Below are 23,261 nucleotides of genomic sequence, written 5' to 3'. Positions count from 1 at the left end.
CACCCACAGCCAACTCTTGGGCTACTCTTTTACCAACGAATAGTGGGATTGACCGTCACTTATAACGCCCCTACGGCTGAAAGGGGCGAGCATATTTGGTGCGACAGGGATTCGAACCCGCGACCCTCGGATTACGAGTCGCACGCCTTAATACGCTTGACCATACCGGGCCTACATGGAAAGAAGCAACTTGACATTTGATATCAAAATTCATTTCACAACACATTTTCAATATGTACTAAAGATTCATACTTTGATTTATTAACTGGACAGTTAAAATACGTAGAAAATCTCTCACTGTTTTATATCACCAGCATGAGAAATATGAACGTAAATTAAAATTGCGGTTTATCTCATAATACAATTCAATCGGTATTAAAATTTAGAATTTAATGGTTTAAAGATCAGAAACACTGCTGACATCTTGCGACTTTTTTTGCAAGCCTTTAAAATGCAAAGATGGATAAGCGTTTCCTGAGGCCTAGATTCGCAGAGATTTTGAGACTCCTGCAAAAGTAAAAAAAGATAAAAATATGTAATTATCTGTCTTATTCCAGCCTTTATATTGTATTTTAATCACTGTTTGTAAAATGTTTGGATTTAATCAATGTTTTGTACCTAATAAATCACCCTATTGAGCATAACTTAATGAAGATGGAATACGTATACTACAAAACATTCAAGAATTAAAATGTTTGTCACTGTAAACACACACTAGTCAAATTGTTACTGTAAACACACACTAGTCAAATGTTTGTTGTTGCTGCTGTCCTTTTACTGTCAACCACTAAACTTCAATTCCCATCAAATGTATCTGTTGTTATTGTCACTTATGGCGTGCTCTTCTTACATGAGGCCCAGCATAGCCAGGTGGATAAGGCACTCGACTCGTAATCCTAGGTTTACGAGTTTGAATCTCCGTCACATGAAACATTCTTGTCCTTCCAGCCGTGGGGAAATTATAATGTAACAGTCAATCCCACTATTCGTTAGTAAAAGAGAAGCTCAAGAGTTGGCGGTGGGTGGTGATGACTAGCTGCCTTCCTTCTAGTCTTACACTGCTAACATAGGGTCGGCTAGCACAGATAGCCCTCGAGTAGCTTTGTGCGAAATTCAAAAACAAACAAACAAAAAGGACTATCTGCCTTCCTTCTAAATGCTCAAACCAAGCTTTGTGCGAAATTCAAACCAAATCTTTTTTAAATGATTACAAATCTACCACTGTAACACAAACTTTTACAACACATCTTTGTTGATTACAAATGTACCGTTCTGATTCTAACTTTCACATCATGCTCGATTTTGAATTTGTAATAACAAGCTTTTCAATTATAATCTTAATGTAACAATAACTACGCTTTCATTTGAAAGTAAGGCCAATGCAACACAGCGATCTTGTGACATTCTGCTTTGAGAGTTTTTTTTTTTTTTTTAAAATCAGATTATGTTTTCTCGGCAGTAACCTTTGAAACTGGCAAGATAAAACTTGTAGAGCACTGCACACATTTCAAAATAGGAATAATAGCGAATTATCAAAAATTAGTTTGGACATGGCTTTCTAAACTCTAGAAATATCTGGAATTTATTAAACATTAACTGGTACAGGAGTCAGTTCACTTTTAGGATATTTTAATTGAAGGATAATTCAAATTTATATTTACATTTTAACTGTTTTGAAAATACAACTACGACAGTGGAAATAAAAGTTTTGACTTGAAAGTTTGGTGTTGACAAATCATTTGCAAGAGGAACTATTCGGACCGTTTCAAGATTAATTAGTGGAAACATTTGATGCAAAAATTTAAATCAATATTAATTAAGAGAAATATATAAGAGCTCAACAATATTTAGTGATTTGTTGTGTCGATTTATTTTATTACGCAATTTGTTCTTTTCATCCCAATAACTTCAATCAGTTAGCTTTAGGACGGCTCTCAGACATAATGGCCTAGATCTAGGCCCAACAGTTAATTCATCATTGCTAAAATGCATTTATATAAGACTAAAGTAAATTTGTCCAAACAACCTGATATAATAGTTGAAATTTACTTAAATACGAGATATACAAAAAATAAATTTACGATTGATTCGCTTTACTGTTTTGTCCAATAATCATACAAAATATTACAACTGGAAACAAAAAAAAAAAAAAAAATGGAAAAACCCTCATACCACAAAAATGGCTAATGTGAAATATCTTAATATTCACGACATTTAGGGCTACGACGCTTATCTCTGGTGAAGATATGCACTTCACTTAGTGTTTCTCTATTTTAATAATATTCCAGTCAAATCCGTAAGTTTTTTTAACAACACCTTAACATGTTTCACTCAACTACACTAGATTCAAATAAACTCTAAGCGAATAAACTAAAGCTTACAGACAATATATTTGAGAGGGCAAACACAGTAACTTTATTGGTTAAACAGATATAGAGAGAGACCCCTTTTAATAAAGGGTAACCAGGTAGCTCAATATCGCATGTGGTTACTGTTGCCCCCATCCTCCAGGTTAAACATCTTGCTCCACTGCCTCTATATTTCATGGTTTACGCGCAGTTAAACAATTAATTAAAATTACTGTGGTGTACCTAACTTTTTAGTTAGCCAAAGCCAACCTAACTTCACCACACTTCTACAGGAGGAAGCAAATATTTGGTTAAAAATTAGTGAAATGTAAAAGTTGTAAAGACAACCAAAGACAGGGTTTTGTGGTGTCGCCTTGTTCACTATGCTACCTAAAATCAGATTTTTCTGATTAAAACTTCGCAGTCTTTGGAGCCAGTGAAACAGACTTTTCTTTACTCTAGATAATATATCTTTTGTTTATTGCCCTGTAATCAGAGTTTTGGTCAAAATCTTTGACAGTGTATTTATTACATTTGAAAATATTAATATTTACTTCTTCTTGATTGGCAGTACAAAACAAAAACAATAACGAATCTGGATTTTAGTTTATATCTTCTCGTGGGTCAGCTACAAGCTTACGGACTTGCAATGTTAAAATCCTGGGTGCGATTCCCTGCGGTGGATACAGTATATAACCCAATATGGCTTTGCTCTAAAACAAACAAAGATCCAAACCTCTAGAAGATGGCGCTTATAAAGCATAAGAAAGCTTTAACACTGGACAAAACAAATGCTCACCAAATATGTTCGCTTTTTCAGCCATGGGGGCGTTATAATGTGACAGTCGTTAGCAAAAGAGTAAACCAAGAGTAGTGGTGGGCGGTCTTGCACTGCAAAATTAGGGACGGCTAGCGCAGATAGCCCTCGTGTAGTTTTGCGCAAAATTCAAAAACAAACAAAGCAAATTATAACCCTATTTTGCTTGGAACGAAATACACATAATTGTGTATACAAGATTGCAGGAAATATTCTCCATTAATATCACGGTAATACAGGATGTTCTTGACTTGGAAAGGTCATCAGAAAAAGGGAAACTTGTACCACGTACAAATGATAAATTATAAACAGACGTTTTTAATGTTCACAACGTTTCCGGCCCAGACACCCTTCCTTTAGTGATAAGTGGAAGTTGATATATTTAGAAAAAGCGATTTTCATAAATACATTTAAACTTACAGGTTTTTTTCTGGGTTATTGTTGCAACAAATGGTGTGTGCAAAATTTCTAATTTCGAGTTAATTGTTATTTAATGTTCAATGCAAATGGACAAAACTCCTTTTATACAGAAGCGAAATCGATGGTTACAGAGATAAGTGTTCACAATCTTAAGACATTACTGTTTTTGCAATTCGGTTTTTATGGGGGGGGGGGGTACATGCCTGGTTTATTTTGAACATGATTCACTTTTTTCCCCCATTCACGCATTATGTAATATTAATACGCTCGCCTAAACATTTTTTTTTTGTTCAGCAGATCGCCCAATGTGGCTTTGCTACATGAAAACACACACGCAAACTATTTTTAACACGTATGGTTGATTTAAGAAAGTCTGAAGTGCATTTTGAAAGCACTGTTGGCCTGGCATGGCCTAGCGCGTTAAGGCGTGCGCTTCGTAATCTGAGGGTCGCTGGTTCGCGCCCAAGTCGCCCCAGAACATGCTCGCCCTCCCAGCCGTGAGGGCGTTATAATGTGACGGTCAATCCCACTATTCGTTGGTAAAAGAGTAGCCCAAGAGTTGGCGGTGGGTGGTGATGACTAGCTGCCTTCCCTCTAGTCTTACACTGCTAAATTAGGGACGGCTAGCACAGATAGCCCTCGAGTTGCTTTGTGCGAAATTCCAAAAACAAACGAAAGCACTGTTACCTTTGAAGACAGTTGTAACGTTACTTATACAAATTAAGACGCGTACAAAGTTTAATTTAGTTACGTTTAATGAGTGTAAAATAAATGTTGATGGCTAATACGTGTGGAAAGTACAATCAACTGCAATTCCTGATATTGACGAACAAAATGTTATGCATGTTTTTATGTAGGGGGCAGAAAAGTACCTTGTTGACTGCATGACCTAACATATGGCAATGTAAACAAAATGGAAGTTGTAATGAAATGTTAATATGTTGTGCACTTTTTTTGCCATGTTTTGTAAACGGCATATTCTTAAGTTTTCAAATGTTCAAAAGTTACCCACATTATTCGGAGGCTCGTCCCACTTACATCGTCTGTGGTAAGTTGATATATAAGAAGGCATTATACTTTTTCAGTTATGGCTTTTCAGTTTGTCTGTTTTTGAATTTCGCGTAAAGCTTCTCAAGGTTATCTGCGCTAGCCATCTCTAATTTAGAAAAGATGACTGTCTGCCATCCTTCTAGTGTAACACCACCAACTACAATCTCTTTTTAGTGGGTCTTTTACGAACGAAGAGATAGAATTGAACGTGGCAATATAACGCCCATGCGGTTGAAAGGACGAGTACATACGATGAAGAGATTGGAATCACAACTCGCAGATTGTGAGTTTGGCGCGCTATTCACAAAATCGTAATCATATTTACCAGAATTAATCATTAATTAAAAATTGAGGCACTTTACCTGGAGAAATTCATCACTTTTAGGTCTGTACTAGCGCCACCTGTGGCAAATAATCATATTAAAGGATATCTTTCTTTTTAATGACAGTTATTTCTGGAAGATTGATTATTTGGAACTAAACATAAAGCTATGCAATGGGCTATCTGTGCTCTGCCCACCGAGGGTATCGAAACCTGGTTTCTAGCAGTATGAGTCCGTAGACACAGGGGAACATTTATTTAAGAAGCAAACACTAAAAGTTAGGCATAATACCAAGAGGTGTACTGCATCTGTAGTTGAAAACTAGCGCTACCTGTTGGTGGTAAGTAATACCATTTATTGTAAATAAACATATTACCATATTTTCAAATCATAGTTAAACCTAGAAAAACCAAATACTAAAAAACATGGTACTTCATTTAGAGACATTTCATTTCTTCTTATCTCTCTGAAAGGAAGCCGAAGATTGCCTGGAAGGGCCACTTCTTTAACCACTCGAACCAATTTGCAGTAGTGTGTTGTCTGTCAGTAAGTCATTCAGTAGACACTAAAATGACGTCATATAAGCGACGCTTAATGTTGTAGTTAGAACTTTTGTGGCATTGTTAACACGTACACTTGCCTTTAATCAAGAGAAGAATTATGTTCTCTGCAGGATACAACACAGCATGACATGTGACCTTCAAACGCAAGGAGTACAAATTTTTGTCACTCTTAATTTTCGTTTTATTTACTCTTGAAACAGAACTACTATACCAACGCCGCCTGTGTTGTATATTCAATCAATAAAACAGTGATAAAACAAATTAATTTTCTAAATGTCTTCATTTTTAAATTATCAATTAGCATTAGCGGATCACAAAAGTGCCTAATTTATAAAAGGTTATGGGATTAGTGTTTTCACAGAGAAAATGTTTTACTTCTGTTACTAAAACTTAAACGAGCGATGCTTCATAACTGAAAAAATGATTTAGATTCAGTTCCACTTACGTGCTAATGGAATTTTTTAAGAATTTGGTCGTTCGTGTTCATGTACGCGTGTCGAATACCCGCGACAGCTGAAATAGTTGTCACGTCGCGCCATCTACCTTAATTTGCGTGCAACGACATGTTGCCTTTGCGTTCTAGTTGTTATATTATGTCACGTAATGAACAAATAATGTTTTTATGCTAATCAGTATCGCTGTGAACCGAATGCTAGACGAAACACGAATCAATTTTCATCCAACGATCTAACAGGAAGTATGATTAGCACAAGAGAAAGGTGGAACCCTGCCAAAGATTTCAGGGTTTTGGCATCTGTTTAACGACGCCCGTTTTTATTTATGATCTTTTATTTTGACCTTGGTGTGATAAGGATATAATAAATTCTTCAACTTCTGCACTAAATGGGTGTGGATTATAAAATGTTTACATATATATGTATTAAAAGATACATAAGGTAGCCCAAAGTAGATAATATTACGTTTTCCCGCCAAAGAAGACTATTTACAGACTTTTCAAATCGCGATATTTACTGAACCCTTTCAAACATATATTAGTTTGTTACATTAAAGTTTATTTTACTGCACGTAAAACATGAAATCACGTAAAAGATTAGGATAAATAAAATTTTTGTTGTTGTATTCGGTCCCGTAAATAACGACAGTGAGTTCTTGAAACTCCTAAATTCCAAGGTTCAAACTTCCCGAAGAGATTAAAAACACTTTACGAACTTTTTCGACAGCTGCCGTTTTCAAAGAAGAGAAACGTAATAGTTTAACTCTCATTGTGCCCTCACAGATACAACAAACTGGAATGGAACATATCAATGCATTTCCCATAGTTCCAGGCCTTTTGTTGAGGTAACATTGGAGCACCTTCGTTTTGCTGCTCCACCTGGTAGCCCCCATATTCTCTCCACTTAGTCTTCTCTAAGTTAGTAGTGAAAGACTACAAGGAGGGCGCAGCTAGTCAACATTCTCGCTGCGAACTCTTATAACATCTCCATGGCTAAAAGGGCGAGCATGTTCAGCAACGAGAATTCAAACCAGTAACCAGCAGATTGCGTATCGAGCACTCTAACCACCAGGCCAAGTGTTGGTCCTACAATTAAATATATTTTTTCCGCGTCGCAACCATCCGTGTAATGGCGGAGCGGACGCCACCTAATGGTTAGCATGCTAGATTGTGGATCGAAAGGTTCTCTGTTCGCGTCCTATTGCCACACACACGGATATTCTTGAAACTTCCAGGCCGTGAACACGTTATATTAAACAGTAACAACCATGTTTCAATATTCGGTTTTATAAAGCACCAACTGTACCCAAGAAAATATAAGAACGTATTTTGAAAACGCGGACATACACTTTCATATAAAATGGGAACACTCCAATGGCCCGGCATGGCCAGGATATTAGGGCAATCGACTGGTAATCTGAGGGTCGAGGGTTCGAATCCCCGTCACACCAAACATGGTCGCCCTTTCAGCCGTGGGGCGTTATAACATGACACTCAATCTCACTATTCGTTGGAAAAAAGAGTGTCCCAAGAGTTGGCTGTGGGTGATGATGACTAGCTGCTTTCCCTCTAGTCTTACACTGCTAAATTAGGGACTGCTAGCTCAGGTAGCTCTCGTGTAGCTTTGCGCAAAATTCAAAAACAAATAAACAAGAATACTCCAAAGTTCTATATCAGGTAGAATATATGTATCCTTAACTTCTGTTTTTGTTTAACATATAAAATCTGAGTGCGTCAGTCTTATTTGGAACTCAACTTTTACAAAATAAATAATCTTATTTTATCAATTATCCCTCATTATACTATTTCTACACACCCACAGGGTAAGGGAAAATGGTGCTTCTGTCAGCCCCTATCAATAGGAGTGTCAAAACAAAACAACAACTACAAAAGAAAAATTAAAACCAATTTTTAGGCTTAATATAAAATATTTAAATTCGTACTTTTTGAAAGTGGGGATCTGTTTCAAACTCCGAAATACAAAAGAAAATGAGAATAATTACTAATTTATTCAAGTGCAATATAGTATATATATAGTGATGATGAATAACAGTATTATCCATAAGTAAAGAATAATCCAAGAGTTGGCAGTTTTGACCAAGCTGACTCGTCTGTAACCTGCTATTTCAAAATGAAGAACAGCTAACTTAAACAGCGTCCGCGTAGTTTTACGTGAAATTCAACAAACGAGTCATAGTGTGGACGTAGAAAGATACAGAAATGAGATACCTTTAGTATGACCTGTGGTAAGGTATACATATAAACATATCGATGATATACGATACTTTCTATTTTAAATAGCTTAATGAGGAAACGACTCACCAACGAAAATAATGAGACGATAATCTGTTTGAAACGTAAAATTTTCTGTATGTTCAGTTGGAATTTGTTTTAAGTTAGAACACACACAAATTCATTTTTTCCGTAGATGTATCTTGCTAAAAAACGTTAATAGAAACTTCGGAGTAAATACATTTATTTCTCACATGCTGTTTTGTTGGCACTTCTCGTTTTGCTAAGAATATTAAAAAAAAAAGAGACATTTATAACGTAATAGAATTAAAAGCATTTACTAATTAGGCAGATTTGAAAGAAAATGTTATATATATATATGTAAACATATCCAATGTTATAACACGTGTTATTGATGGATTTGTTACCCTGAGTGAATAAAAATATACTTCATAACAAAGCATCTCTTGAGTTCAGTTCCTTAACCGCAGTTTTGGTTTTTGTTTTTTAAATAACACTTAACTGAAGTAACGTAAAAATTATTTAGGTACGTAGGCTATGACGTCACATAATTTACATAAATTCTATCTTCTTACTGTCACGTGCGTGCTGAATTCCAGTTGAAATGTTCCTGTCATCATACAGAGGTTCTGCTAAATAATATGTTAGGAAAGACTTTGTGATACAGCTTATGAAACATTTTTCCCTTTTTTGGTACATCGGTAAATCTAATGGCTTATAATGTTAAAAACCGGGTTTCGATACAAGTGGTGGACACAGCACACATTGTCCACTGTGTAACTTTGTGCTTAACGTCAATTTGGGTAATATCATAGAGACATAACGGGGAATTCACCATTTCCACTGTTAGCCACGTCGGTGAAAATATACGACGACCAAACTATATGCGTAAACTGAAATTTTGTGATGCAAGTTGGTTCATAAAAGGTGGAACGAAAGTGATATTAATAATCTTTAGCTGTAAGAAATGACATACTTTACAACTTATTATTTATTAGTGGTACTAAATATACAAAATCTCTCCCCCCATGGCTCAGTAGGAAGCTTGAAGGCTTACTGTGTTCAAAATCCGAGGTTTTGATATTCGGGGTGGGCATAACAGAGATAGCCCGTCGTGTAGCTTTGCGCTTAGCAACAAACAAACATAAAATCGAATCTGTAATCAAACTGTTTTATATTATTGTTTAGACTTTGGCTACTTCATCATATCATACGAAATATGAAATTTTGATATCCTACAACCAGAAATAAGTGGGTGTGTATGTTTTCTTATAGCAAAGCTACATCAGGCTATCTGTTGAGTCCACCGAGGGGACCAGAAATAAGAAGTTCTTTAAGTTATCCTTTTAGAAAAAAGTCTTGGTTGTAGGTGTTATATAACAGAGGGGACCATGTCCTCTCATCTTCAACAAAAGGGTCCAGTGTTCACTTCAACCCCTCATGCATAGAAATCGTTTTGCAATTTATCGAACTTGAATTTAGTTTTTGGTAAGAACAATAACTTATCATAAACAGACATATATCCGCAATTGGAATTGGTAGATAGATATACAATAAAAAAGACAAGCTAAAAATTTGAAGTAAAAAATAGTATGCCATGTAAGTATGATATGGAAGTCAGTTGTCGAAACGACTACTTCAGCATTACTTTTCTTGTGTTTTAAACACTTCCCACCTTGTAAGTCAAGCACAAATTACTACTCTAGTTGTATGTGTGTGCGTTTTCCTTACAGCAAAGCCACATCGAGCTATCTGCTGAGTTCACCGAGGGGAACCGAACCCCTGATCTTAGCGTTATAAATCCGTAGGCTACTCTAGTTGTAAGGAAATATGTAGATACGTAAACTTCTGGTAAGGATATTCAGTTGAAACTTTACCTTTAAACACACATTTTGCTTTAGACACTAATGTATGTGGCAAAACTTTAGCACATAATGTTGAACAGTTTATTAAAATCAACGCACGAGGAACCGACAAGACGAACTATTATTTAAAATACTAAAAACTGTATTTACCTCAAAATTTAGTATGTAACTTCAGGGATCGTAAAAATAATTATGTTATGAAATAAATATTACTATAATTTATAATGGATCGTAAAGAATGTTCTTAAATATTTATATTATTATCGATATGTACAATAACCAAACATCACGCCCTCTATTTTCTGAACGATTAATCGTAGAACAAATATTACACACAAACTGAGGTACCCGCCTTTTGCCCAAGCTGTGAACTTAAAAACAATGCGATAGATCTCTTAGAAGTTCAAACTTTCACTCAGTTATTTATAACATAAGATATTCTAACAGTATTCATTAATTCTTACCAAACGCCTTGTTTAAGTTTTAAGAATTCAATATTTATATGCTTAAAACATGGTATACACTATATTACGATTAGGGTGACTTTATTGGAAGAGGTAGTAGGCAAAGTTGGGGAAATTGGGGATACTTCTGTTCGCCGCTTTCAACAACCAGCTCTGAATGTTCTTCTACACGGTTTCACGTGATTTAGACCCAGCATGGCCAGGTAGTTAAGGCACTCGACTCGTAATCGGAGGGTCGCGGGTTCGAATCCCCGTCATACCAAACATGCTCGCCCGTTCAACCGTGGGGGCGTTATAATTCAAGTATTATTTGGTGAAAGAGTAGGCCAAGAGCTGGAGGTGGGTGGTGATGATTAGCTGCCTAGTCTTACACTGCTAAATTAGGGTCGGCTAGCGCAGATAGTTCTCGAGTAGTTTTGCGTGAAATTAAAAATAAGCAACCCAAACCAATCACGCGACTTATTAATTGACGGTCATTGGCCGTGCCGAAGTTGAAAGTTCACAGGTCAAAGTAAGAAGGGAGTAAAATAATAACACTATGTAACACAAATTTTGTTCCTGGATAGTATGTGTTATTTCTTAATTGCTTGTGTTGTAAAAGTACAGAAAATGGCCATTATTCCTTTCAAACTTTGCTTTTGTGGTCTGGGTAATGAATTTTAGAAATTAACCTGTTTTCTATGTAAAAAATGGACAAATTTGCACATTTTTATTTACATGAGGTCTGAATAAAACAACATATGAATCAAGATTTGCATGTATTTAACTAAAGTTATACAAAAATGTTTAGAAGTGAGTAGTTTTATCGAGATCTGCGACTGTAACGTAAATCACTTTCACGTATCAGCCCCCAAATACAGTCTCCCATCATGTTTTCGTTATACGTTCCCAGGTTACAAAAGCTTGTTTTGGAATTTGGCACAAAGCTACTCAAGGGCTCTCTGTGCTAGCCGTTCCTAATTTAGCAGTGTAAGACTAGAGGGAAGGCAGCTAGTCATCACCACCCACCGCCAACTCTTGGGCTACTCTTTTACCAACGAATAGTGGGATTGACCGTCACTTTATAACGCCCCCACGGCTGGGAGGGCGAGCATGTTTAGCGCGACGCGGGCGCGAACCCGCGGATTACGAGTCGCACGCCTTACGCGCTAGGCTATGCCGGGCCATTTTACAAAAGCAAAGTTGAAGAGCAAAATAAGTGTTTTCCATTTACTTTAGGCATAAGCAATTGGGAAATAACATTTTCTGTCCAGGAACAAGAAAAGTAAAAAAATTTGTTACACAGTGTAATTAAAAGAAAAAAGCTCTTCATATCAGACTGTTGATGGCTGTTGGAGTCGAAATGCCAGTTGAGTTTCTGCATTATTGCCGTAGTGGCGACATTGTAGTTAGATAACGGACGAGCAGACAAACAGATTTATTTTGCGTGATGTATCAAAATACTTATTAATACATTAGAGGAAGACTGTTCATACTTGTAGTTCTTAAAATATCATATCAATATTAACACCAACCTCTTCAGCCTTATGTGCTGATTGGCCAGTTTGAGAAAAACTTAAGAACAAAATATTTCTTTCTTGATGGAATCACCTTATCCCTCCAAAAAAACAACAACAACAAAACAAAACGGGACTTCCTCTGTCGACTGATTGAAAGAAATAGTTCAAAAACACGAGCATGAAGAGAAAAACAGCATAAACGGCGGAATGTGTTTGAATATATATTTGTTCTATTTATATATATAGATTATTTCCTTTCCCTATCACCGTTATATATGCATGATTGTATTGTATCATGTTGAATAAATTGAATCGAACATCTCTCCTTTGACACTTCTTATAGAAATGACAACTGTCAAAAAGTTCTCTCTTTGCTTGCGCTCAGTAAAATGACAAGTAATAGTACATCCATCAGAAAACAAAACAAAACGCTGCTACTTAGCGATTTCAGCGCTCTATTGTACTCGGCAATTTGTTGTTGTCTCGTTTGCTTAAGAACAATAATTTTCAATACCGATATAATACATAGAACGACAAACGACGGCTGTAAACGACACACTAGATTTAATATTGTACATTCACTCTGATCTAAGGGATTTGTTTGACAACACATTTTATCTTTATTCGTCATTGTTTTTAGGAAAATTACTGTTGAGTTTGAATTGTTTCAATAAATATCTACTAGTGTATACATAAAATAATATGATCGATGCTATGGCCCGGCATGTCCAGGTTGTTAAAGCACTAGACTCCTGATCTGAGGGTCGCGGATTCGAATCCCCGTAGCATGAAACATACTCACCCTTTCAGCTGTGGGGGCATTATGATTTTACAATCAATCTCACTACTCGTTTATAAAAGAGTAGCCCAAGAGTTGGAGGTAGGTGGTAGTAACTAACTGCCGTCCCTTTAGTCTTACACTGCTAAATTAAGGACGACTAGCGCAGATAGCCCTCGTATAGCTTTGCGCGAAATTCAAAACAAACCAAAATGATCGATGCTTTGAACAAGATATGAATTTACTTTTCAGAAATAACGTACACAGATATTCTAGAATAAACTTCATTATTCCCAATATTTTTTTCTATCAAGCATAAAAAATAATTGCATTTTACGTCAACCGAGTAAACTTGTTGGGTTTTGTATTATTTCCGTTTTGTTTGCAACATGTTCGAAGATGTAAAACTCCTGCCTATTCGCCCGACTTGATTAGTCCGTGAAAACTGTCTTTGATAGCACGGAGAGGTTTTGTCCTTTTTAAAGGAATTGGTTAGCTTGTATAGAATGTGGTCGAGAGTATAGAAGCTTCTCTTTTGGTTTGTTTTTGAATTTCTCGCAAAGCTATACGAGAGGTACCTGCGTTAGCCGTCCCTAATTTAGCAGTGTAAGGATAGAGCGAAGGCAGCTGGTCCTCATCAACTATTAACCACCTGGCTGTGCCAGACCTGAGAGTAGAGAAGTACTCTCCACCTCTTTAGAATGGTTTGTTCACGTGGCTCGAGATGGTTTTGTTCTTCAGTTTTAAAATATACAAGTTTCAATTAATTCTAGGCAAAGCTCGTTTTACTTTCAAAAGGAAATACAAAACATAAGGCACAGTGGATTGTAAAACAAATGTTAACCATTATAACATTATTTTTTGTAATTACAAAGAAACTGATTAAAGTCAAAACCTTACACAAAAATTATTGGAATATTGAAGTGCTGTGGGAATTCCTTAATTTATTTTACTTACAAACTTACTATTAAGATAATTTCAAGAATGTAACAAACGTGCCTCTCGGAGATAGATTTTATACCCGTTTTACATTATTGTACAAACATCCGATTCTTAAAACACAACTCTACGACAGAGTTTGTACCACATGTAGCATAAGCTGTCTCCAGATATGCAGGAAGTTGTAGGTTTATATTATAAACAGAAAAAAATAACCGAAGATTCAAGGGAAATTGTAGTTTGCAACGACCGGATGAATATTATAAACAGAGACGAATTGGAAACCCACTACCAACATTCTTCCACATCATGGAAAAGATGAAGCCTGTTATTATAAGACATATGTCTACGGTGAGGTTAAGGTACTTGTTAGTATCAAATGTAATTTTCATCATTTAACAATAGATAACTTTAGAGTTAAGATACATTACTTAAATTCAGATACTGTAGGTACTAACCCTAACGATTTTTTGTTGTTTGTTTGTTTTGAATTTCGCGCAAAACTACTCGAGGGCTACCTGCACTAGCCGTCCCTAATTTAGCAGTGTGTGACTAGCTGCCTTCCCGTTAGTCGTAGCCCAAGAGTTGACTACTCTTTCACGAACGAATAGTGAGTGTGGGATTGACCGTTACATTATAACGTCCCTACAGCTGAAGATAGCGGTAACTGTGTTAGCGAAACTAGTTAACTGTAACTAATACAACTTTTAACTTCCTTTGTGCCAAAAAATATGTCGTTTTGGGGGTTTTTACTCTTAATATAGTACCATATTGCAACATGCCTGATAAAATATCATGCATTTCCAACATGAAAAATAATTCAAGAACATAGTCATTTGTAAATAAATGTTTAGTCCCACGCTGGGACAGCGGTAAGTCTTCGGACTTACAATGCTAAAATCAGGGGTTTGATTCTCTTCGGTGGTCACATCAGATAGCCAGATTTGGCTTTGCTATAAGAAAACATACAAAAATAAATATTTATTATTAAGCAGTTAAACAAAAGTAACTAATGTCAAAACAAACACATGAAATGAGCATATTTATGAGAATCTAAAAACAAAAAAGTATAGCTCAGGGTAGAGAAAATACGAGTTTAACAAAGTTTCTCAGTAAAATATAACTAAGTGCAGTGGTCTGGAAGCAAGTTGTGAAGTGTACTAACATAGAAACGGAATTTGAAGAGCTACACTTATTAAAACGTCTTGTATTTTTTAAAACAATAAATCTGATGCTACAAAAATCACGGTTTCAGAGGGTATTGTAATATTTTTTAAATAATAAATCTGATGCTACAAAAATCATTTTAGAGGGTATTGTAATATTTTTTAAATAATAAATCTGATGCTACAAAAATCATTTTAGAGGGTATTGTAATATTTTTTAAATAATAAATATGATGCTAAAAAAGTCACAGTTTCAGAGGGTTTTATATAAAAATTAAGGAAAATATTTATTTGTTTCAGTATTCCATATAAAGCTACACAAGAGATATGTTTGTACGTATAGCGATAGTTGTTCCTAAGTTTGAGCTCATAGTTTAGAACGAAGGCAAATTATTAAACAGTACCCACCGCCAACCTTTGGGCTACTCTTGTCTAGCCAATTAGCGAGACTTTACCGTCACTCTTCAATAATATAATGTGTCCATAGCTCGATAGTTTGGGGCACCCGTTTTTGCGGAAACGGATCAAGATGCATTTGGCCCATATTGTAGTGCGTGTTTTCAGACAAAGTTATAGAAGCAAAGACTATGGTTTTCACGTAAAATTTGACTTCAAAGTTTTATATCAGAGAGATGATACTTACCTCACACTAAACTAGTGTTTGATAGAATTTTTTTCTAATTTTTGGTTGATAACATAAAATCTGACTGTGTTTAACTTTAGCTATAATAAAGATAAAACAAAAAAACAGTCCACGTACACTGACTGTCACTGTGAAGACCTAAACATGCTAAGCTTACTTGTCACCCAACTCTTTCCCACACTCTCAAAGGAAATTGAAACATGATGAAACTTTGCAGAACGAACGGCAACTGTTGTGGAGACACGAGGGTAAAGGACGGCGTTTCGAAAGTCTTTCGTTTTCAAAAAAAAGAAAGAAAAAAAGATTAGTCTCTCATTAACGCCCCCTCCTCTGACTTTTACACATCCACGTATCATAATAGATTACAATGGTTCTTGTGTCATCTTCTGTTGACGATGGTGTGATAAAAGTTCACATAAAGGACGACATGAAAACCATATATATTATATAAAACAAGTTAGGCCCGGCATGGCCAAGCGCGTTAAGGCGTGCGACTCGTAATCTGAGGGTCGCGGGTTCGCATCCCCGTCGCGCCAAACATGCTCGTCCTTTCAGCCGTGGGGCGTTATAAGGTGACGGTCAATCTCACTATTCGTTGGTAAAAGAGTAGCTCAAGAGTTGGCGGTGGGTGGTGATGACTAGCTGCCTTCCCTCTAGTCTTACACTACTAAATTAGGGACGGCTAGCACAGATAGCCCTCGAGTAGCTTTGTGCGAAATTCAAAAACAAAAAACAAACAATAAAATAAGTCAATAAAAAGATACCAGTTAGGTTTCACAAACAACTCAAATTATAGTGTCAGTAATTTAAATATGTATGTTTTCCTACAACAAAAACCACATCTGCCCACAGAGTGGAATCAAATTCCTGATCCTAGCGTTGTAAAAACACGAAGACTTACCGCTGTCCCATCGACAAACAATAAACACACAAACATACTTCCTTAAGTTGACTTCATATGCAGAGAGGTTTGAAATGTACAACTCACGCCTATCTACCAAATTTATCACACCTTCGGGTATGGGATACAAGATTTCCTGTTATTTTCTGCTACAAACTCAACCGGAAACAGTAATACCTTGTTATTATTACCAACAAAGCTAACTGTACTTTGTAATAGTCTATTAAATACAATTTCTAAGTGTTTCTCTCTGATTACACACCCGCAACAAGTTTTCTTACCATTCTGTTCCTCTAGTCAACACTTGCGGTCTGTTTTGTACTTTATTGTGAAGATGGTTTGCATAGCACGAACTATGATTTCTAAATTTAGTTCGTTACCGGAAACACGAAACTATACATCGAATCGAGTGAAAAATCTATGGAAGAACACACGAAAATTTGTAAATCAGAATACCAAGTACTTGGCATTAGTAAACATTGGGCTTGTAATGTAACACAAACGAACGCAAGATGTTATTTTAAGAATTATTTACAATGTATTAAAAATAACTTCAAAAAAGAATAAAAATTATGCAAGCTGTTGCAAATTATAAACTAAATAAATATGTTGTATCTTTCAAAACCTATTATTTAGTTTCACTCGCTAACCCTAAAACCGTTAAAACTTGGGTAACGTCACGCAGTATTTTTCCACTCAGACAATTTACATACTCAGAAACTATTAGTACGGGTGCGGCTACATTGGAGAACTTTGTAGTGTTTAGTCAAGTGCTGTGTACAAACGGATCCAATCAACACAAAATGTCAGCGTTAAAAACAATAACAAAAATATTATAGAAGCACAGAGTTAAAAAACACATGATTTTTGTTTATACACTTGGAACGTAAATAAATGAATTTCTTAAAAAGATATATTTATTTAACGATTTTTGAGATAAAATCAAACCTTAGAAAATAGGAAGATGTTAACATTTGATTTTATGTAAACTGAAATAATTTAATAAAAACGCAATAAAGCGGAACAAAATCCGATAAAACTTTCATTTTAGAAAAAACGGCCATCTTGCGCTTAAAGCTGCACAATAACTGAACAGAATGGTTAACGTTTATCGTAGAGTTCGATTATTCTTAGGATGTATCAACTTAAAACTTTATCAGATACAACTTTTGTTACCCTTTTTCTCCTCCCGGTGACACAGATTGGTTTTGGTTTTGAATTTCGCGCAAAGCTACACGAGGGCTGTCTGCGCTAGCCGTCCCTAGTTTAGCAGTGTAAGACTAGAGGGAAGGCAGCTAGTTACCACCAGTCACCGCCAACTCTTGGGCTACTCTTTTACCAACGAATAGTGGGATTGACCGTCACATTATAACGCCCTCAAGGCTGAAAGGCGAGCATGTTTGGTGTAAGAAGGATTCGAACCCGCGACCCTCGGATTATAAGTCGAGTGCATTAACCACCTAGCCATGCGGGGCCACATATAAAGGAGTTGGAAGGATTATAATGTTATGAAACAATTTTCGATGCTTGTTGTTGGTACAGCGCAGATAGTCCATTGTGTTACTTTGTGCTTCATAACACAATTTGTGTTACAGCGTTCTTTTGATACACCAGACTCATCTACTAAAGGGGTGGCAGTTTTGTATGATACATAAAAGTCGGGGGTTCCCAATCTCTTCCAGCCCAAGGTCATCCAGAACGTTCCACATCCTACTGAGGTCCTCCACCCAACGAATCTATAGGTTCTGAGTACTTCAATTGTATTGTGTACTGAGTGGGCAAAAAAACAACGAACATCACCTTACTTAAAGCTCATGTTAACAGTTTAATTTTTCATGTTTTAATAATTACTGTGACAAAGGAACAATATGAAGGAACTGATGCTTTGAAACAAAAAAAAAACATGTTGAAAGTCACCCTAATATAATATGAAAGATGTGACATCGCAGATGGAGATGTGTCATCCTATGTCATGAAATGAACGCCAACAGACAGACGTTTTGGATTTGTAATGGAACCTTCTGTTAGTCTGAATGTAGTAACGAGTATTTGGTCTTTCTTAACCTGAAGATGACCTAGGAAGGTCGAAACTGTGTTCTGTACTTTATTTCAATTAAAGATTTAACACTCGTGCCGGCCGTCTTGGGAATGCATTTTTACTTCAAGTGGGATTCTTCTCATCACGAATTACTTGCATTAATCTGCGTCAGTATGAAATATACAAATAAGTCAGAATACAATAATTATTTGTTTCCTGTGGTGCTGATAGCCTAGTTGCTTTGCGTCATAAAACACCAAACAAAATCAATCTTTTGTGTACACCATATTTATTTGAAGAAGAGTATCTATACTTTTTGCCTACCCTGTATTTTGTGTGCCTCCTAAGATACGCTAACACTTCCCTACATTCTCTACAGTCCTCTGGTCCCTGGTTTAAAACACTGCAGTTTAACTAGTATGGGTGTTCTGTTAATATTTTCTGCTATAATAGGAAAAGTACAATAACATTAGAACTCGAAATTTCTCCTTCAAGACATATAATGCGTGCAATATTTTGGAATATTTCATTCATTTATGAAGAGCTCACAACAAGAATGGACAGTTCAATGTACAAAAGTCTTTAAAAAGGGCAGAACTTTGAAATACAAAACTTAAGAGTAATTTGAATTTAAAACAATTTGTTTTAGAAAACAAAACACGATATGTCGACCCTATTATTGTTACTAATATTTCGCTTGAAGATTATTTTATGTTAATAATTGTTGTTTGAATTTAAGTACAAAGCTGTTCACTGCGGGTATCGAAACCCGGTTTCTAGCGTTATAAGTCCGCAGACATGTCGCTGTGCCACTTGGGACTTTATGGAAATAACAAAGTGGAAGTATGGCTACGCTAATATTTGATTCCCAAAATTTGTTTTAATACATTATTTTCTAGAATGGGTACTTCACAGAATAATATAAATAATAATAAATAAATAATATGAATAAGTGTAGTTTTTAACATGGGATTACTGGATAAGATATTTTACAGTTCCCGAGATTTAATACAATAGTTAAGTTTTAGTTAGCATGTCACTAACATATAGCTGCTCCAGATATCCATATAACCCACAAACTGAGATAATACAGTACTTAGAAGTTTTAGTTGGCATATCCCTAACAACTAGCTGCTCCAAATATTCACATAACCTACAAACTGAGAGATAATACAATAGTTAGAAATTTTAGTTGGCATATCCCTAACAACTAGCTGCTCCAAATATTCGCATAACCTACAAACTGAGAGATAATACAATAGTTAGAAGTTTTAGTTGGCATATTCCTAACAACTAGCTGCTCCAAATATCCACATAACCCACAAATTGAGAGATAATACAGTAGTTGGAAGTTTTAGTTGGCAAATCCCTAACAACTAGCTGCTCCAAATAACCTTACACTCCACAAAATGAGATAATACGATAGAGGTTTCAGTTAGATGTTTGTAATATATAAAACGTATTGGATTGGCTACCCACTCCCCCTTTATTCATGAGTAAAGGTTCTTGTGTAGGTTTCACGCACATTTATCTTTACCTCTCTGTTTTAAGTATAAAACATTCTGATACCGGTGTGACTGGTGTTGTTGAGTTTCATGCAGAGCTATTCAAGATATATTTGCTACCCGTCCCTAATTTTGAAGTGACAGACAAGACGTAAGACAGCTAAACAGTACAATCACATCGCCAAATCGTGGGCTACTATATCGAATTATGGGACACTACCTACCGGGCTGCTCTCGACCTTTCTGTTATAGGGCTCTAGATATAAATCCGTGTTGTACCACAAGATATCCGCCCCCTCCCACACATTAAGCTGCGAGTGTGTTATAAGAGAGACAGTCAGTTCCCATCGACTGGCTGCCTTCTCTCTGACCGATAGGTTCAAAATTAGGAGTAGCGGTATCTTTTTCATAAATACAAATACACCTAAATCACGCTGTTATTATTTTGTTTTTATAACTTGAGTAAAATGTACGATTGAGGATTAAGTTCCGTTTTTCTGAAAATCGTTTTTAAAATAGGGTTAGTTCTTTCGATATTCTAAGATCAGTAAAAAAGAAAACAGAACTTACACTTTATATTCGTGTTAGTTGACACGTGCCTGCTCTTCTCCCTGGATAAGGGATCCCCAAGGCGATCCTCCTGTAAGTATAACGCGGAAATGATTCTTAATTTTAAAGAATGTCGAGTTGAAGCCAATTCAAACACGTCATTAAAGATAAGTATCTCATTTGTGAAAACGTAACAATTAAAACATCGACTTCTTAAAGAAACAACAAAAACACTTCGTTTCTTCTTTTTGTTTTGTTTGTATAAGATGAAACGTGCAGAAGTAACTTCTTACGACGAATATTTTTCTTCTACTTTCTTTTCCAAAAATCACAGCTATTCAAGTCCACTTTTGTTTTTAATTAAATATTTAACATAACAACTTAAGAGCACGAAAACGCAGTGTTGATAGAAATACAATTCTACGATTTTTTTAGTTGTTTTTCTCTTCAACTACGCCAGAACTAATTATATTTGATATTACCCAGACACCTTGACAGGTTGCCAAATAATGACACTCAATTCTGATTGGTCGTTTTTCTTAAGAGCAGATTACATAGTGCCATCTCTCGATATTTAGCTAAACTACTATAACGAAATAATAAATTTGCATCGGAAAAATGCTAAAGTTAATTTAATCCTTTATTTTGTTTTTAAACCAATAAAACGTCTCGAAATTTAAATAGCACAAGAATTAAATTTGCTACAAGTAGCATGATTGGATGATTCACTCAGGGTTTCTGAAATGGGGAAATTATGTCATGAGACTAACAAATAAAAATCGCGTGACAATATAAATGGCGTATAAATTTAAATTGAAAAAGGCAACACTGCTAAATTAGGGACGGCTAGCGCAAATATCCCTCGTGAAACTTTACGCGAAATTTAAACCAAACCAAATACTCTAACGGACTGAATAAATACTGTGGTGTTGGAAACATAATAGATTTGTTATTAGTGTCTTATGACAATTAAAATTAAGAATATTATGTAGTTAAGGATACACATATTTACACCACTCTTCACAGGTTTCAAGTATTCATGCTCTTATATTTAAAAGCTGAAAAACAAAATCAAATAATTTTGTTTTCTGTTACTCAGTAGATGGAAAACGAACAACAAAATTGGATTTAACTTCAATCTCCATAATTGTTTGTGATATCATATCTATAAGTACATTATCTATGCCTTAAAAATTTTCAGACTTCTACTGTTAAACCTAATTTTGTAACACATTTTCAAGGTAATTCCCTTAAAAGCTCCGGCTTTAGTTGTCCACTTTGCTTGAATAATAGCCATCCACAGTATTATTGTTACTGTTATTTGGTGCAAAGTGATACATTGGACCATCTGCATTATGCTAATTACAGGGAATCAGATCGTGGATTTTAGAATTGTAATCCCGTAAACTTACTGCTTGTAATATTAACCAATGACACGTGTGTTTTAATCAGATATTACAAAAACCTTGTTCCCATCGCAAGTTGAAATACACTAGTGAAAACTGCTTTACTGGTATAAGTTATTAGTTTGATGAAGAAACATTTGCAAGAAGCATGTATGAGAATGGCAGTAACGCCGTTTCACTTTTTGTAACGAATTAGCAAATATTATAATCAAATATAACACATCTAAAATTGTTTAAAAGTTTGTGCGTCTAAATAAACATAAAAACAGATCGTATACAAAGAATCATCACTGAGCCAATGGGAATGAATCTCAGAACGAATCACGTGCAGAAAACTTAGCTTTGAAACAAAAAGTGGCACAAATTTTAATCAGCGATTGTTATTGGTCAAAGGATCAGAAAAGACCAAGTAAAACCTCTTATCTATGGACATAAGAAATCATTTATTTTGTGTATGTAGGAAAGTAACAGGGATATTATGGTAACTGGAATGAGTCCAAAAATGTGATGGAGTCCAAAATATTACTAAAGGGCTGCAAAAGTATCATTGGCCCACCATGACCAGGTGGTTAGGGCGTTCGACTCGTAATCTGAGGGTCGTGGGTCCGAATCTCTCTCACATTAAACATGCTCGCGCTTTCAGCCGTACGAAATTTTAAAACTAACAAGCAAACATATTCTTAAGTTCTCGTTGTGGAGTGTGTGTTTTGTGGCAGAAATGTTGAAAAAATGGAATGTGTTAATTACACTGTGAGATTGTTACACAGTGTATCAGTGGTACAACGTTAAATTACAAGTTTACAACGCTAAAATTCAGGGTTTGATTCCCCGTGGTGGACATAGAAAATAATCCAATGTACTCTAAAAAAAAACGAATAAAGACTGCATAGAAAAACGTTATTTTAAATAGGAGGGGAAACTGTGGCATTAGTCAGAAAGGCACACCATCTTATAAACAGTTCAATGAATAAAGACTGCATAGAAAAACTTTATTTTAAATAGGAGGGGAAAGTGTAAATTATATGATGTAGTTAAGTTCACTGGTAAATAGTTTTGTTGTTCAAAACGAAGATTTTATAACAGATCAGGTTTTGCTGAGGATTCACCTGTTCCAGTTGGAAATCCAATACCGCAAAAAATTCACCTGGACTTGTAAAAAATAAATATATATGATTCAAATATAAAGTATTAGGGTTCGCAAGAGACTTCTGAGTTTTGCTGGAAAGTCAAGGACTTGATTCAGTTATTTTGAGCACAAAGCTACACACAGGACTATTTAT

The 23,261-nt window shown here is 35.6% G+C and overlaps 1 protein-coding gene across 17 annotated transcripts in view; it reads right to left on the bottom strand.

Moving 5' to 3' along the window:
• The window catches only part of LOC143234300 (sorbin and SH3 domain-containing protein 1-like), a 76,402-nt gene extending 55,348 nt beyond the window's left edge, over positions 1-21,054 (bottom strand). For 6 of the 17 annotated variants that reach the window (XM_076471553.1, XM_076471561.1, XM_076471552.1 and 3 more), the window contains exon 1: positions 20,597-21,053. The gene's annotated coding sequence lies outside the window, so the exon portion shown is untranslated. Of the gene's footprint in view, positions 1-16,521; positions 16,902-18,845; positions 18,966-20,596 lie in introns of all 17 variants that reach the window. The other 11 variants (XM_076471558.1, XM_076471551.1, XM_076471559.1 and 8 more) reach the window with 7 other exon arrangements.
• Positions 21,055-23,261: the final 2,207 nt, after the last annotated feature.

This window comes from Tachypleus tridentatus, chromosome 12, assembly GCF_004210375.1.
Source record: "Tachypleus tridentatus isolate NWPU-2018 chromosome 12, ASM421037v1, whole genome shotgun sequence".
NCBI classification, from domain to species: domain Eukaryota; kingdom Metazoa; phylum Arthropoda; class Merostomata; order Xiphosura; family Limulidae; genus Tachypleus; species Tachypleus tridentatus.
This window is presented reverse-complemented; position numbering and strand designations above follow the sequence as displayed.